This window comes from Podarcis tiliguerta (genome assembly GCF_965153285.1).
Source record: "Podarcis tiliguerta genome assembly, chromosome: 16".
Lineage (NCBI taxonomy): Eukaryota > Metazoa > Chordata > Lepidosauria > Squamata > Lacertidae > Podarcis > Podarcis tiliguerta.
In genome coordinates, this window is record NC_139549.1 from 7190698 (window position 1) to 7206545 (window position 15848).

Sequence of the window (15848 nt, forward strand, 5' to 3'; positions counted from 1 at the left end):
AACACTCTGTGAGGTGAGTGGGGTTGAGAGACTTCAGAGAAGTGTGACTAGCCCAAGGTCACCCAGCAGCTGCATGTGGAGGAGCGGGGAAGAGAACCCAGTTCCCCAGATTACAAGTCTACCACTCTTAACCACTACACCACACTGGCTCTCAATGTCTCCACTCAACAGCTGTTGAAAAGAGGCAATCATACTTGCCAGGTGCTTCTTCCCAAGCATGCCTTCTTTGGAGAAAAAAAACACTTGTGAAAGACCACCCTGCAGAAATTAACCCCCATGGAGATTGGGGGAGAGAGACACCAGGTCTCCTTTCTGTCAGGAGCTAGCCGGCTGCCGGCTTGCTAACACAGCACACAAGACATATTTAGCTTGAAGATTTATTGCAAAACAAGTCGTTCGCCACAACTGCTCCCGCCGAGCAGCCATGCACCAAATCAAGTTGACTCTTCTGAAGAGTCCTTCCGGGACCTGCAGAATAGCCTGAAATTCTGACCCAGACATTTCGTGGTTTGTTTTCCATCTAAGATCGTCCTCATTCATCTAGTCTTGGGACTAATAGGGTCAGCAAACTCCCCTTCCGATGAAGAGCTACTCCACCTCCTATGTGCCAAGCGTGACTGAGATTCTTGAGAGAGCTGGCTACCATCCAGCCTGCCCTTTCCGAACTGATAAGCTGCATTCCTACTAACTCCTGAGAGAGGAGGGTTTGTCTGCCCAATAGTTCTAGTTGTCTGAGAAATCTGCAAGCGTCTCTGTTCTACCTCTGACTGCTTTCTATCTCAGGCTGTACTTCCTGGCTTTGGCTTGGCGTGTTCATGACTCTTTGCCCTGTCTGCTTCCAGCCATATGTTTAGTTGGGTGGGGTTTTTTTAAGCCGCCTCATTAAACATTACCCCATGCCCCAACCAATTTGGGATGGGGATCTAGGATGCCATGTGTTTTCCCTAGTTTGGCCCAGAGTGAGTTGGGCTGAGTCCAAGGCAGATAGGGAATGTTGGTACAGAACAATTCATTCGGAACTTCCATATTAGATTTTTGATCTTGACTGAAGTGGGGAAGCATGAAGCTGGGATAGCTCAGTTGGTAGAGCATGAGGCCCTTAATCTCAAGATTGTGGGTTCAAGCCCCACATTGGGCAAAAGATTTCTGCATTTGCAGGTGCTGTACTACATCCAGTCTAGATCACCCTTGTGATCCCTTCCAATGCTACAATTCTATGAATGAATAGTTATTTCATCCGCATCACCCACAAAACCACATCTGTTTTGAGCAACCACCACTCCTCCTCAAACCTGAGTCTGATTCCCACAGATAAGATAATGAAATGGAGACAATAGAATCACTACAGTGGTACCTCAGGTTACAGATGCTTCAGGTTAGAGATGCTTCAGGTTACATACTCTGCTAACCTAGAAATAGTACCTCAGGTTAAGAACTTTGCTTCAGGGTGAGAACAGAAATTGTGCAGTGGCAGCGGGAGGCCCCATTAGCTAAAGTGGTACCTCAGGTTAAGAACAGTTTCAGGTTAAGAACGGATCTCCAGAACGAATTAAGTTCTTAACCTGAGGTACCACTGTATTGTGATGCAGATAATTATATTGAAATACAGTGGTACCTTGGGTTACAGACGCTTCAGGTTACAGACTCCGCTAACGCAGAAATAGTACCTCGGGTTAAGAACTTTGCTTCAGGATGAGAACAGAAATCATGCAGCGGCCGTGCAGCGGCAGCAGGAGGCCCCATTAGCTAAAGTCGTGCTTCAGGTTAAGAACAGTTTCAGGTTAAGAACAGACCTCTGGAACAAATTAAGTTCTTAATCCAAGGTACCACTGTATTTCTAAGGTGAGCAGCTTCAAGAAGGCCAAGAAGGCTGAGTGGTAAATAGCTCGTTGAGGAATCATTTAGTTCTGTTCATTCACAGCTACATGTTCTCGAGTCAGTCTGAAAGATCCAATTGTCATTTGCAGTTCCACTTCAATCCCTGTATGCTTGTGGTATACAAAGGATTAAAAGGTTAAATCAGCTATGATAAACTGGGCAAAGGACTTAGGATGTAACATACAAGTGGCAGATTGAAAGAGGCTATGGAGAACAGATTTGAAATTCACAGCATGTTGTACGCTGAAAGAAAATGATAGGAAAATGATGTACTGGTGGTATCTGAATCCTACTAAGTTATCCAAAATGTATAGAACAAGCTCCAGTATTTGTTGGAAGTGCAAAGAAAATTAGGGTACCTTTTATCATATGTGGTGGTCATGCAATATAAAGTCTTTTGGGGAATTTACATACAATGAATTGAAAAAAATGTTTAAAATAACATTTGTCAAAAAGCTAGAAGCATTTCTATTAGGAATTACAGGTTCCAATATCCCAAAAGACCAGAAAAGACTGTTTATGTGTGCGACAAGGGCTGCAAGGATGCTACTAGCCCAAAGATGGAAAGAACCAACAGTTCTGACCAAGGAAGAATGGCAAGCCAAACTGCTGGACTACGCAGAAATGGCAAAACTGTCTGGGAGACTCAGGAATCCAGAAGATAACGACTTTAAAAAAGGATGGGGGAAATGTAGAACTTACTTAGGAGACCATTGTAAACAAATAGAAATGTTAGCTGGACTCTAAAAATAACTTGTAAAGAAACGAAAAATATGGATAATTCAGAGAGATGGAAACTGTGGAGAACATAGTATATGTAGCTTTAGAAAGGCGATGAGGAGAAGTCACAAGAGCCAGAGAATCTCATATATGGATATGGTAAAAGTTTCCCCCTTCTTTTTATTATTTTGAATCTGTTATTGTAAAAACCAATCAAAAATATTTTTTAAAAATCCGTGTATACTTGTGATCATGTCTGTGACCTTTGGCTCTGTGGGAGTCCCATCAACTACCATCTCAAGAGGACTCCTTTCATTTGCTGCCGTGTCATTTGGGATGACTCCCTGTTCCTGTTAATTGCGGTGTGGCATGATTTCTGCCTCCCCTTGATTAATACTTTGGAGGTGCAATAAAATAACACTAATAAGGTGGTGCTGGCTAGGGTTGTAGTGGAGCGGCAATTTCCAAATGGAACAGTTGCCTTTTGCCTTTGCTGTACTGTTTGTACTTTCTACGTGCCGCCCGCCTCTCGGAGTATTGCAAAGATAATCTTTCACACATTTCGCTCCAGGGCACACGCTATACTTCCTCATTATTATTCATTACAGTTACAAGAGCCAGGCAAAGAATTGCGAATGTTTCCTTTGATCCTTTTGGCACCTACCCAACTAGTCGATTCATTAAGCATTAAGGGATGGGTATTACTGAAACCTCAATCCAGCAGTCTTGTTGACTGTAATTAAAAAGGAACACCATTTGGTCGAAGGCAGCAACGCTTCTGAATATCAGTTTCTGGAAACTGCAGGAGGGGAGAGGCTTGTTGTGCTTGCGAATTTTGTGCAGGCATCTGGTTGTGAGAACAGGATACTGGACTAAGGTTACCAGATTTCTTTCAGCGAATCCGGGGACACTTTAAATAAATAAATACTACACGTTCGGGACGTTGATGCTGCAGCGATGGTGGTGGCAGAGAGGCAGCCGCTGCCCTGACCTCAACCACCACGTTTCCCCTTCCTCCAAGGCTTCTATCTCCTTTCTCCATGAGCCTGGGCAGCCCGAGTTGTTGGTTCTTTGGTGGTGGTGGGGAAACAGTGCTCGGTAGGTCAGGCATGGAAGGCGGAGGAGGGCCAAGAGTGGCGGTGACGGTGAGGCTCGGGCAGCGCGATGCCGCCCTTCCCATCGGAGCAGACTCAATCCCATTCCTACTTGTGTGCAAGCAGGAGGGGGCGGGGATCCCTCAGATGAGAAGGGAGGCTTCACACTGCCTTTCAGAGCTTGCGTGCAAGCAGGAGGGGGCAGGGATCTCTTAATTAGGCAACGGGAAGCCTCCCTTCCCAGCTGAGGGATACCCTTAGTTGCTGGGGTCAGGGAAGGTGGAGTAAGCCCGGAAGCTGCATCTTAGAGCCCCTGCACCACCATCATATGGGGACTTCTGAGCAGTTCCTGAAGCCAGCCAGAGCCAACTGTCCCGGGGACATTAGATGAAATCCGGGGACATTCCAGGGATGGAATTTGTCCGGGGACTTATTCACAAATCCAGGGACTTTCCCCTGGAAATGGGGACGACTGGTAACCCTAGACTAAATGGGCCAGTACAACCCAAGGCTTCAAGAAATCACTTTATCCTAATCTTCTAAAATATATCCTTTCCACAGACTTAATTGAACCCCTGGGGGCTCTGTGTTCCATCTTCGTTGCATTGACTTACATCAAAAATTAAAACCGGATAGTATAAAAATAATCTGATTTAGATTTTTCCTGGCTATCTTTCTAGTTGTCTCTGTGTGAGATATCCCAGATTCTATGAAACCAATAATCAGTCAATGGAGTTAAGCAAATTTCCATTGACTGGCTATTGACATTCTTCTTGCCACTAATAATAGAAAAACCAGTGACCTATGAATTATTCTGGGATTTGTATTGCTTTCTATTGAAAGCAAGGTCAAGGCTGGATCTGGTGTTAATGGTTGATCCATGTTTTGAAAGATAATGGTAAAAACCTTTATTCAAAAATTATATAAAACCTCACATTCCCATTATATGTGCATATAAGTTCCTATAGTCTTAAAGTCCTACCAGCAAAATGGAGAAATATTTGTATTGATTTTGGAAAGGCATACTGGAAGCAAATATCACCTAAGTATGATTTTTAAAGTGGATTTTGAGAAGATTCAGTTTTTAAAGAAGCATTTACCAAAATCTGATCCCATTTATCCAACTTACATTCTTCAATTTGATATTTAAGGTCACCCTCCCAGGCTATCCTAAGACTTGGTGGAGAGCCAACTGCCTGGCTTATTAGTAATTTGTAAATACTGGATACCAAGCCTTTAGAAATCAGAGATTTAGGAACAATTAAGGATTCAAGAGTAGTTAGAGAACGCCAACAATCCCCCTTATTGGCTAAAGATTATTGCAGTTATTTGAAGTGTGTCGCAAGAGTAGTGCATGCTCTGGTTATCTTCCGCTTGGACTACTGCAATGCGCTCTACATGGGGCTAGCTTTGAAGGTGACCCGGAAACTGCAATTAATCCAGAATGCGGCAGCTAGACTGGTGAGTGGGAGCAGCCGCCGAGAACACATAACACCGGTCCTAAAAGACCTACATTGGCTCCCAGTATGTTTCCAATAACAATTCAAAGTGTAGGTGCTGACCTTTAAAGCCCTAAACAGCCTCTGTCCAGTATACCTGAAGGAGTATCTCCACCCTCATTGTTAGGTCCGGACACTTAGGTCCAGCTCTGGTGGTTCCCTCCCTGCGAGAAGCAAAATTACAGGGAACCAGGCAGAGGGCCTCTTCGATGGTGGTGCCCACCCTGTGGAATGCCCTCCCATCAGATGTCAAAGAAATAAACAACTATCAGACTTTTAGAAGACATCTGAAGACACCCACGATTTCCGGTGTCTGTGTCTGCACAGACACAATTTCTGGCATTTACACAGATGCCATTTCCGGCACCATAGAAGCAAGTACCCGCACCGCGCCGCACCGCACCACACTGCTTTAGCGTAGCACGCAGGGACTCGCCGAGTGGCTGTTTTGGTTTGGGGGCAGCTTGTGGGCCAGCTAAATGACCGCTGTGGGCCGCTTGTGGCCCATAGGCCTTAGGTTGCTGACCCCTGCGAACACCACCACAAATGAATTAGCAGGAACTGAGAGAACTTCCAAAATGCTGCATCCATCTCAAGCCTAGCATAACTGCACATGACTAAAACATCCTTCCGCCTCCAAGAGCTATTGGCAGTGGTGTCGATGCCGTTCAGGTGGCCCCGAGAAAGTACAAACAGTACAGTAAAGTGCAACAGGTAGCTGCCCATTTTGGCAGCCGCCAGACATTTCTCTGTGTAAGGATTGTAGCCATCATTGGCTCATTATTTTTAAATTAAGCCTCCAAAGCACTCATCTTGGGGCGGGGTGTGTGTGGAAATCATTTCACACAGCAATTAACAAGAACAAAGTCTTTCTGAATGAGGTGGCATAACATCAGATGAAAGGAATCACTTTGGCATGTGGTTGAGGGAACTCCCACACGGCTAATGGTCAAAAACAGGGTTGTAAATATCCAGGGACTGCATGTAACAATTAGATCTTTAGGGCTGCCTCAGGACTCTGACCTTGTGAATTGAAGACTATAAAAGGATGTCATACACAGCTCTGTTCTAACAGCGTCAGTCGGCAGCCTTTGTCTCCATCTTCGCATAGTCGGCTTCTTCGGCTGCTGGTGGTATGAACCCTTTTTAACTGAATCTCTTGGGGGAAGAATGTCTCTCTTTGGAATGTGTTGTCGTGCTTTTGCTTTCAAATGTTAATAGTTTGGACTTGTGTTTAAGTTGGGATTGTTGGGCTGCTTGAGACAGTTAGCATCTAGAGTTTCTGTGGGTAATTAGCTGAAATAGACATTTTCACGAGGGAGGCAGGTGGCATTGTGGTCTAAACCACAGAGCCTAGGGCTTGCTGATCAGAAAGTTGGGGGTTCGAATCCCCGTGACGGGGTGAGCTCCCGTTGCTCGGTCCCTGCTCCTGCCAACCTTGCAGTTTGAAAGCATGTCAAAGTGCAAGTACAGTGGTACCTCAGGTTAAGAACTTAATTCATTCTGGAGGTCCGTTATTAACCTGAAACTGTTCTTAACCTGAGGTACCACTTTAGCTAATGGGGTCTCCTGCTGCCGCCGCTGCGCAATTTCTGTTCACATCCTGAAGCAAAGTTCTTGACCCGAGGTACTATTTCTGGGTTAGCGGAGTCTGTATCCTGAAGCGTCTGTAACCTGAAGCACCTGTAACCCAAGGTACCATTGTAGATAAATAGGTACCCCTCCGGCAGGAAGGTAAACGGCGTTTCTGTGCGCTGCTCTTTGCCAGAAGCGGCTTAGTCCTGCTGGCCACATGACCCGGAAGCTGTATGCCGGCTCCCTCGGCCAATAAAGCAAGATGAGCGCCGCAACTCCAGAGTCGTCTGTGACTGGACCTAATGGTCAGGGGTCCCTTTACCCTTTACCTTAGGCATTTTCACAGTCACGATGGAGATGTGTGATTCACAGATCTTGTCCAAAACCAAAGAAATTAGATTTTAAAGTTGATTACAGAGGCCTACCCTTCCCCCCCCCAAAGGTAAATATTTCTTGTTCAAATAATAAGTAGCTCAGTGTTGAACCACAACACTTGCCACCACCACCAATGCCAGAACGACTGAGCTGCAGCGATCTGACAGGTGACACACGTCACCATGAATGCCACTGTTTACTGTGATGGCAAGCCTTTATTTTATTGCAAGGAAAAGTAAAAATGGGCGGTGAGGAAGGTGCCTGTCACCTGAGGCAAAAAAATTAAAAAATTACCCCAGGAAACCCATCAGGTCAACCCATGTACCTTCATATTCTCACACTTTGTGTTGGGTTTCCTAGATCTATGTCTCAGATAGAAATTGGAATGAGACTCTTCAGACATCCCTGCTGGTCTCACTGCAAAGGTCTCTCACTCACCCCTTGCCCACCTGCATGGTTGCGCCCCCTCAAAATTGTGCACCTAGGGTCATTGCCTCATTCCCCCCCCCCCTGTCCAGCTCATGAAAGGTAGTTCACACATCCTTTGTGAAATATACTCGGAGTCGAGAGTGGATTTCATGCTCTTTATTCAGCTCGTAGTGGTGAGGAGGAATGGAAGTTCCCCCAGAACGTCTGCCTTATATACATTATTTACACAATGGGCCCCATGTAATTGGTTAATTCTGGGATTCTCCTGTAGGCTAATCAGGTTGTGGATTCCCTTCCACCTGGAGCTGGATTGGGTGGCTCCTGTGGACCAATCAGACTGCTGCATTCTGAATCCTATTGTTCTAGGACCAATCAGACTGCTGCCTTTTGGATCCTATTCAACTCAGTACATACTCAGTACCTTGTATTCTTGCCTTGTTGTACTACCTGTGGGTGAGGAACAGAGTCCCCATTCTCCCTGTGGGGGGGGGCGGGCGGGCGGGGAGCAGGTGGGAAGATGATGGATGGAGCCCTAATGAGATCCCCACTTCTGTTTCCCCCCTCCCCTTAAATGTTTGCAATGGCCTCTCTTCTCAACGTTGCAGAAGGCAAGTGAAAATGGGGTATCTATACAAAAGTGAAAGTTCTGGCAGCTGTATATTATAATTTAATCTATCCAATTTTAATGCTTTCAAAAGTATTTCCCCCAATGCCTTTAACTGTACAATTAAGGTCATAATTTAAAGAGGGACTTTATAGACACCAGCATTTGCCTGCTTAAATTTTAACATAATGTATTCTACCCCACATTATTTCAGGTTCATGGCCTCCTTTTCAGGAAAGCTCAACGTCCCCATACACATAGCCTATTTCTCTCCACATGATGTGACTTCTGTAAACTTTATGCTCGACTTGCTCAACCCTGGCATAACAATGCGTAAGTCCTCATAGTGCCCTCATTCCCAACGGCAATGCTAGACAGTGAGGTGTTCAAATCAAGGTTCTGGTCCACTGTAATAAGAAAGGTTCAAAGTCAAACCATAAGGTCAGGTTCCCACCTCTACAGATGAGCCAAGGTTGGGATCCTAGGATCAGTCCCAAAATCACAGGCCAGTGGAAGTCCCAAAGCAGACTTTTCTCAAACACACCTTCTCTCAAACCCAAGGAGTCCCATGATCTGGTCAACCAGTCAACTGGGCTGTGTTCTCGCACCTACCTCTGAAAGTGTTCCCAATGCCTGAGAGCCCACCATGTTCATGCAGATGGGGTGTGCTGGCCCCTGGGTTACCCAAAAGACGAGGTCCATGTCTGGTCTGTGGTCAAAGGTGCAATGTGGAGGCAGTCCGTAGCAGCTGAAGCTGGGTGCAGGGCAGGGAGTCGGGTGAAGTCAGGAACAGGCATGCAAGCAGGGAGCCAGGGCGGGTCTGGAGTTCAGGAAGGAAAGCAGGACAGGGTTCAGGCAGGAACTAGCAACCAACAATGTTGCTCCCTCAACTTAGGACTGGGGCTGGCCAGCTTTTATCTGCCCCGAGGCATAGGGCGGCCCCAATCCTCAGGTGACTCGCCTCTCCTGGCCTGGAGGTGAGCACTCCTTCTGTGAGAACTTAGTTCCCTCCGCCTCTCTGCCCTGAGCCTCTGCAGCTCAGGAGAGGCTGGAGGGTTACCGGACCCAGAGGCAACCTCAGCTTTCTCTGACGGGGCTGAGATTGGAGCATTTGCCAGCAATGGGTCCTCCATCACCTCAGGAACCAGAGCAGACTCAGCTGGTGCCTGCACCTGAGGATCCAGCACAGGTAAGGACCCTTCAGGTTCATGCCCAAGCCCCGGCTCAGCTGGTTCTGGAGGCGGGGAATCCTGTGCAGGCTGGGATCTTTCAGGTTCAGCATCCGAGTCCGAATCCCAGGCCATCACATTGGGGCCACCTTTGGTTCTGATGATGTGTCGACTTTCCCTGGTTCCCGTGAACTGGTGGCTGCCCTTTCAACATCTTCTGAAGTCCCTTGAGTGCCTCCCACCCCCAACCTCCCCTTCCCCATCTTCAACTTGTCCCAGTGTATACCAATCATAGCTACATCCTTCACCGGGATCCCCTTCTCCTTCCCTGGTGCCCTGCCAGTTCATGACTCCCAGTATGTTTCTGAGCACAACTCAAAGTGTTGGTGCTGACCTTTAAAGCCCTAAACAGCCTCGGTCCTTTATACCTGAAGGAGCATCTCCACCCCCATCATCCAGCCCAGACACTGAGGTCCAGCACCGATGGCCTTCTGGTGGTTCCCTCGCTGCGAGAAGCCAAGTTACAGGGAACCAGGCAGAGGCCCTTCTCGGTAGTGGTGCCTGCCCTGTGGAACACCCTCCCAGCAGAGGTCAAGGCAATAAACAACTATTTTACTTTTAAAAGACAACTGAAGGCGGCCCTGTTTAGGGAAGTTTTTAATGTCTGACTCTGTATTGTTTTTAATATTCGGTTGGAAGCCGTGCAGAGTGGCTGGGGAAACGAAGCCAGATGGGCAGGGTATTATTATTATTATGACATGTGGCAGTACAGTACTCCACAACAGCACCCCCACCCATGTATCTGGAGGGCTCCCTGGTTACACCCTTCTTGGTCCATTGCCTGAAATGTTGTGCTGACAGCTTTCTTACTGAGAGAAGGATGAGCTTGTCCCTTTTTTGAATGGGAACATGATCCCCAGAGGAAGGGGGGGATGGTATGTGAAGTGCACATATTGGAGTAACAGCTGATGAGTATATGGGCCCAGGTGTCAGAAATCCAGAGACTCCCCTTCCAGATAAGTCCAATTTGATTGGATCAAGGATCTCTCTCTCAACGTCTCTGCCACTCCACCTTCATCTCACTGCCCAATGTTCCTTTCTGTTTTGATGCTCTCTCTCTTAGATTTGTACTTTTTTGCTTCCTTTCTATCCAGGCGACCCTGAATAATAGAAGCTTGCCACCCATTGATGGATCTCTGGACATTCTTCAGGCCTGAAGCAGTTACGATGCTGCCCGTTTCCCAAGAAGCTCTGCTTTCCCCGGTGTACCTTTAACCAGTCATTAATCTTTTGCTCTTTTACACTGCGGTGTATTCTTTCCCTTTATGAAGTTGCTTAATGTATGGGTTCTTTCATGCCACTGTCCCCCACCCCACCCAATAAATCTAACTTATCAGCAGCACAATTAAAGTGATATGGTTCTACTGAGTTTTCATTTCATATTCTCACTTGCAGCTTTCAGGCTGAGTCACAACAACAACAACAGCAAAGTTTGTTCTGGGTATAAGCTTTTGCGTGTCAAGGTCCCCAAGCCACCCCTCAAATAACTCACAACTCACACATAAATTTTTGTTTAAGGTTATTGGCATAATTTTAGCCACAACTTTATTAAAATACATATCTGTGAGTGGTTGCTTAGGCATTGGTTAAGACTATTTGTCCCCCCCCCCCCCGGCCTGGGGACAGAACTGACATACGAACTCTATCAGATACCAGTAAGGGAAAACAATATTGGGGAGCAATGGAGCTGAGCACAGACCCTCAGCGCTCACCGGCATGACGGGCATAGCAAGGTCAAGCAAACCCTCCAAACTCAGGGCGGGTGATCCGGCTCAAGCAGCGAAAGAGAAGGCACCAAGCTGCGTGCTCGGAATTTAAACAGTTCAGTCCCTCCCACCAAATTTGCAACAAGTAAATTCCCCCAGCAACACAGCCATCCAATTAAATGCCAGGGTGATATTTTATCACCCTACCTGGCAACAGAGGGGTGACTCAGCAGACCCCACCACAGTGGCGTAGCATGGGGGGTGCAGGGGGGGCCGGCTGCACCGGGTGCAACATCTGGGGGGAGCGCGCTCGCACTCGCAGCTCTCTGCCCCTACCTGGCTCACTCACTCTCTCTCACTGCAGTGCTGGCTGTGCGAATCCGAGCCGTCGCGTCGCCGCCCACTGTGGAGGGGAGGGTGCCAGGCGTGCGGTGCGGTGCGGAGAGAGAGCGAGGAACTATCTGGGGGAGGGACAGTGCAGCGGGGGGGGGCGCAAATTACTTGCCTTGCCCCGGGTTAGGGGGCGCAAATTACTTGCCTTGCCCCGGGTGCTGACAACCCACGCTACGCCACTGCCCCACCGCAACACATGCTCTCATTTAGAGAGAACACACATTGTGTGCATGAATACTTCTTCAGATACACTGAAACACAAGTCACCAGACCCTGATATATAGTGGGAGAAAAACCCCACCCTGCCCTCCCACTATATATAAAGGTCTGGTGCACACGAAAGCTTATACCCAGAAAGTGTGTCCTCCCTAAAAGAGGGCATGTGTTGCGGTGAGACCTGGAGGCTGACCTTCTTGGTGTGGGTGGGTATATTGGACAGCCACAACACCCGACTGGTAGGTCCCTCGTTGCTGGTTTTAGTCTGGCCTATGGTGTGCTGTCTCAACGGATCGAGGGACCTATATATAACTATGCACGTGACCCAGAGCTTCCTCTTTTGGCTCGTGGATCGGAACACCCACCCACCTCTCCCTACATTTAGGGCATTTTGCGATTGACCTTGCTATGCCGTCGGGCATCGTCTGTCGTTGGGACAGGGGCGAGGCAGGAATTTTCCCCACTTGGCTGATGGCTGTTGCCATTTGGGTTTCGCCTGCTGCGTAGCAAATAGTCACAACTTGTAAGGTTGCAGATAGACACTGGTTCAGGTGATAGAGATGGGAGAACAGTCTTGCCATCCTTATGTGAAGGGTATTCCGTTAAAGGAATCCAGGGACTCATCTTGGTTTGGTCAATCCCCATGAGGGGGTTGTGCCCGTGACTTAGTCCAGGGGAGCAGCTGGGGAGTGAACAGAGCCTGTACCCAGGCTTTCTACCTACCTACCCTTGGCTGACCTATGATAGAGATCTGGGTCAGCGCTACCTGCAAGGGTGCAGGGAGCTAGTCGAACCAGAGCCTATGCAACCATTCACTTTCTGTAATCAATAACGTTGTGACCTAAATTCTGCCAAAAACCAAACTAAAATTTGAGTCAAATGTGTTTTTATTTAGGGGGGGGAGGTCTCTGGGTCTGAACACACAACAAACTTAGTTGGTCTCTAAGGTGCTACTGGACAATTTTTTGTCCAGGCACGCCTGGAGGATGCGGACCATTTGGATCCCTTCCAATCGGGATTCAGGCCTCACCATGGGACTGAAACTGCCTTGGTCGCGCTGGTTGATGATCTCCGGCGAGCTAGGGACAAAGGTGAGAGTTGTTTCCTGGTTCTGCTGGATCTCTCAGCGGCCTTTGATACAATCGACCATAACATCCTTCTGGACCGTCTAGAGGGGCTGGGAGCTGGGGGCACTGTTATACAGTGGTTTCGCTCCTTCCTCCTGGGCCGTGTTCAGAAAGTGGTGGTGGGGGATGAGTGTTCAGACCCCTGGGCCCTCACTTGTGGGGTGCCTCAGGGTTCCGTCCTCTCCCCCATGCTTTTTAACATCTATATGAAGCCGCTGGGAGAGATGATCAGGGGGTTTGGACTGGGTGTCCATCAATATGCAGATGATACCCAGCTCTACCTCTCTTTCAAATCAGAACCAGTGAAGGCGGTGAAGGTCCTGTGTGAGTGTCTGGAGGCGGTTGGAGGATGGATGGCGGCTAATGGATTGAAGTTGAATCCTGACAAGACAGAAGTACTGTTTTTGGGGGACAGGAGGCGGGCTGGTGTGGAGGACTCCCTGGTCCTGAATAGGGTAACTGTGCCCCTGAAGGACCAGGTGCGCAGCCTGGGAGTCATTTTGGACTCACAGCTGTCCATGGAGGCACAGGTCAATTCTGTATCCAGGGCAGCTGTCTACCAACTCCACCTGGTACGCAGGCTGAGACCCTACCTGCCCGCGGACTGTCTCGCCAGAGTGGTGCATGCTCTGGTTATCTCCCGCTTGGACTACTGCAATGCGCTCTACGTGGGGCTACCTTTGAAGGTGACTCGGAAACTACAACTAATCCAGAATGCGGCAGCTAGACTGGTGACTGGGGGCAGCCGCCGAGACCACATAACACCGGTCTTGAAAGACCTACATTGGCTCCCAGTACGTTTCCGAGCACAATTCAAAGTGTTGGTGTTGACCTTTAAAGCCCTAAATGGCCTCGGCCCAGTATACCTGAAGGAGCGTCTCCACCCCCATCGTTCTGCCCGGACACTGAGGTCCAGCTCCGAGGGCCTCCTGGCGGTTCCCTCATTGCGAGAAGCAAAGCTACAGGGAACCAGGCAGAGGGCCTTCTCGGTAGTGGCGCCCGCCCTGTGGAACGCCCTCCCAGCAGATGTCAAAGCGATAAATAACTACCTGACATTTAGAAGACATCTTAAGGCAGCCCTGTTCAGGGAAGTTTTTAATCTGTGATATTTTACTGTATTTTTTGTTTCTATGGAAGCCGCCCAGAGTGGCTGGGGAAACCCAGCCAGATGGGCGGGGTACAAATAATAAATTATTATTATTATTATTATTATTATTATTATTATTATTATTATTATTTTGACTGCGTCAGACCAACACGGCTACCTACCTGAATCAACAACAACAACAGTTTTATTATTGACCTGGTACCCATCAAGAGATGCTACGAGTCTGTATAATATGGGATAGTTATTTATTTCTATGTAAAATGAAATGTCCTGTATTGAGGGCCTTCTCAGTAGTGGCATGTGCCCTGTGGAATGCCCTCCCATCAGATGTCAAAGAGAAAAACAACTACTAGATTTTTAGAAGACATCTGAAAGCAGCCCTGTTTAGGGAAGCTTTTAATGTTTAATAGGTTATTGTATTTTAATATTCCATTGGAAGCCTCCCAGAGTGGCTGGAGAAACCCAGCCAGATGGGTGGGGTATAAATTATTATTATTATTATTATTATTATTATTATTATTATTATTATTATTATCCAGGCTTGGGGTTGGAAAAAGTTGGGCAGAATGCTAGTACTACTGTCACCTCTATCTTAGTTCTGTTAAACCCAGTGCCTTTTTTCTTTTAAAAATAATACGTTTAGGGGTACTCTCATTTTCCTACTCATATTGAAATACTGCCCCTCAATGAGGCCAAACTTAGATTCACAAAATGTTTAGGGGTATGCGTACCCCTGCGTCCCCCCAGAAAAAAGCACTGGTTAAAAATGAAGAATAAGAGAAGAGTTTGGATTTGATATCCCACTTTATTACTACCTGAAGGAGTCTCAAAGCAGCTAACATGAGGTGAGTGGGGCTGAGAGACTTCACCACACTAGCTGAAAAGCACTGAAGTCACAGGGCAGCCTCTGGGTTTGGTGGCTAGAAGATGGAGGGATCCAGCTCAGCTGCTCCTCACCTGATCTGATAAAAGCTATGGATAAGGATTCAAGAACCATGTTCCTCCATGCTCACAGAGCCAGTGTGGTGTAGTGGTTAAAAGCGGTGGACTCGTAATCTGGTGAACTGGGTTCGCTTCCCCGCTCCTCCACATGCAGCTTGAGCTAGTCACACTTCTCTGAAGTCTCTCAGCTCCACTCACCTCACAGAGTGTTTGTTGTGGGGGAGGAAGGGAAAGGAGATTGTTAGCTGCTTTGAGACTCCTTAGGGGGAGTGAAAGGCGGGATATCAAGTCCAAACCCAAACCCAAATGACATAAAGTCAGACCAAACAGGTTTTCTTTTTTCCCCTTCAGCCTCTAAAGACTCTCAGCCTATTAATAAGTTTTGTGTGGTGAGTTCCCGCCCCCTCCCAGGAAGAAATAAAGACACAGGACACCAATAATTAAGGTTAATGGGCGGAATATGCCACAACTTTATTGATTACAGGAAAGAGTGGTATTGGCTTAGGCATTAGCCCTATAGACTAGCCGGCTTCAGCCCGATTGCATGAAGACCTGCAAGGGTTAACCACCAGTAGAGGGAGTCCTGCTGAGGCACGTCAACTAGGACCCCCCCCCCCGTAGTCACCGCTTGGGGGCATGCCTTAGGCCCACACCTCCATAGGCTTCGGACAGGGAAACGCTCCCCGGAGTCCTTTATTGGACTACCCTTTTCTGTGGGGGGAGGCGATGGCGCTTCCCTCCCCCCCCCATACGCTTAACCCTCCCTGGCCAATGCCTAACCGCCAATGCCGAGGAGTTGTGACAAGTTGCTACGAGACAGACAAAAAACCAAGACCAACCAAAGTCCATAGCAAGTCAGGGAGCCTATCTAAGGGGAGGGAGGGTGGGCAACTGAATCAGCTGGCTTGCGCGGATGCAAAGAGGGGGAGCCTCAGCCACGCCAGCTCTAAATA

General features: G+C 47.9%; 1 long non-coding RNA gene across 1 annotated transcript; it reads left to right on the forward strand.

Annotated features, from left to right (window-relative positions):
- The first annotated feature begins 6095 nt into the window (after positions 1-6095).
- Positions 6096-10757, forward strand: LOC310666271. The gene is made up of 3 exons (XR_014505832.1): positions 6096-6324; positions 8389-8507; positions 10498-10757. It is a non-coding gene; the product is annotated as an uncharacterized lncRNA (long non-coding RNA).
- The last annotated feature ends 5091 nt before the right edge of the window (positions 10758-15848 follow it).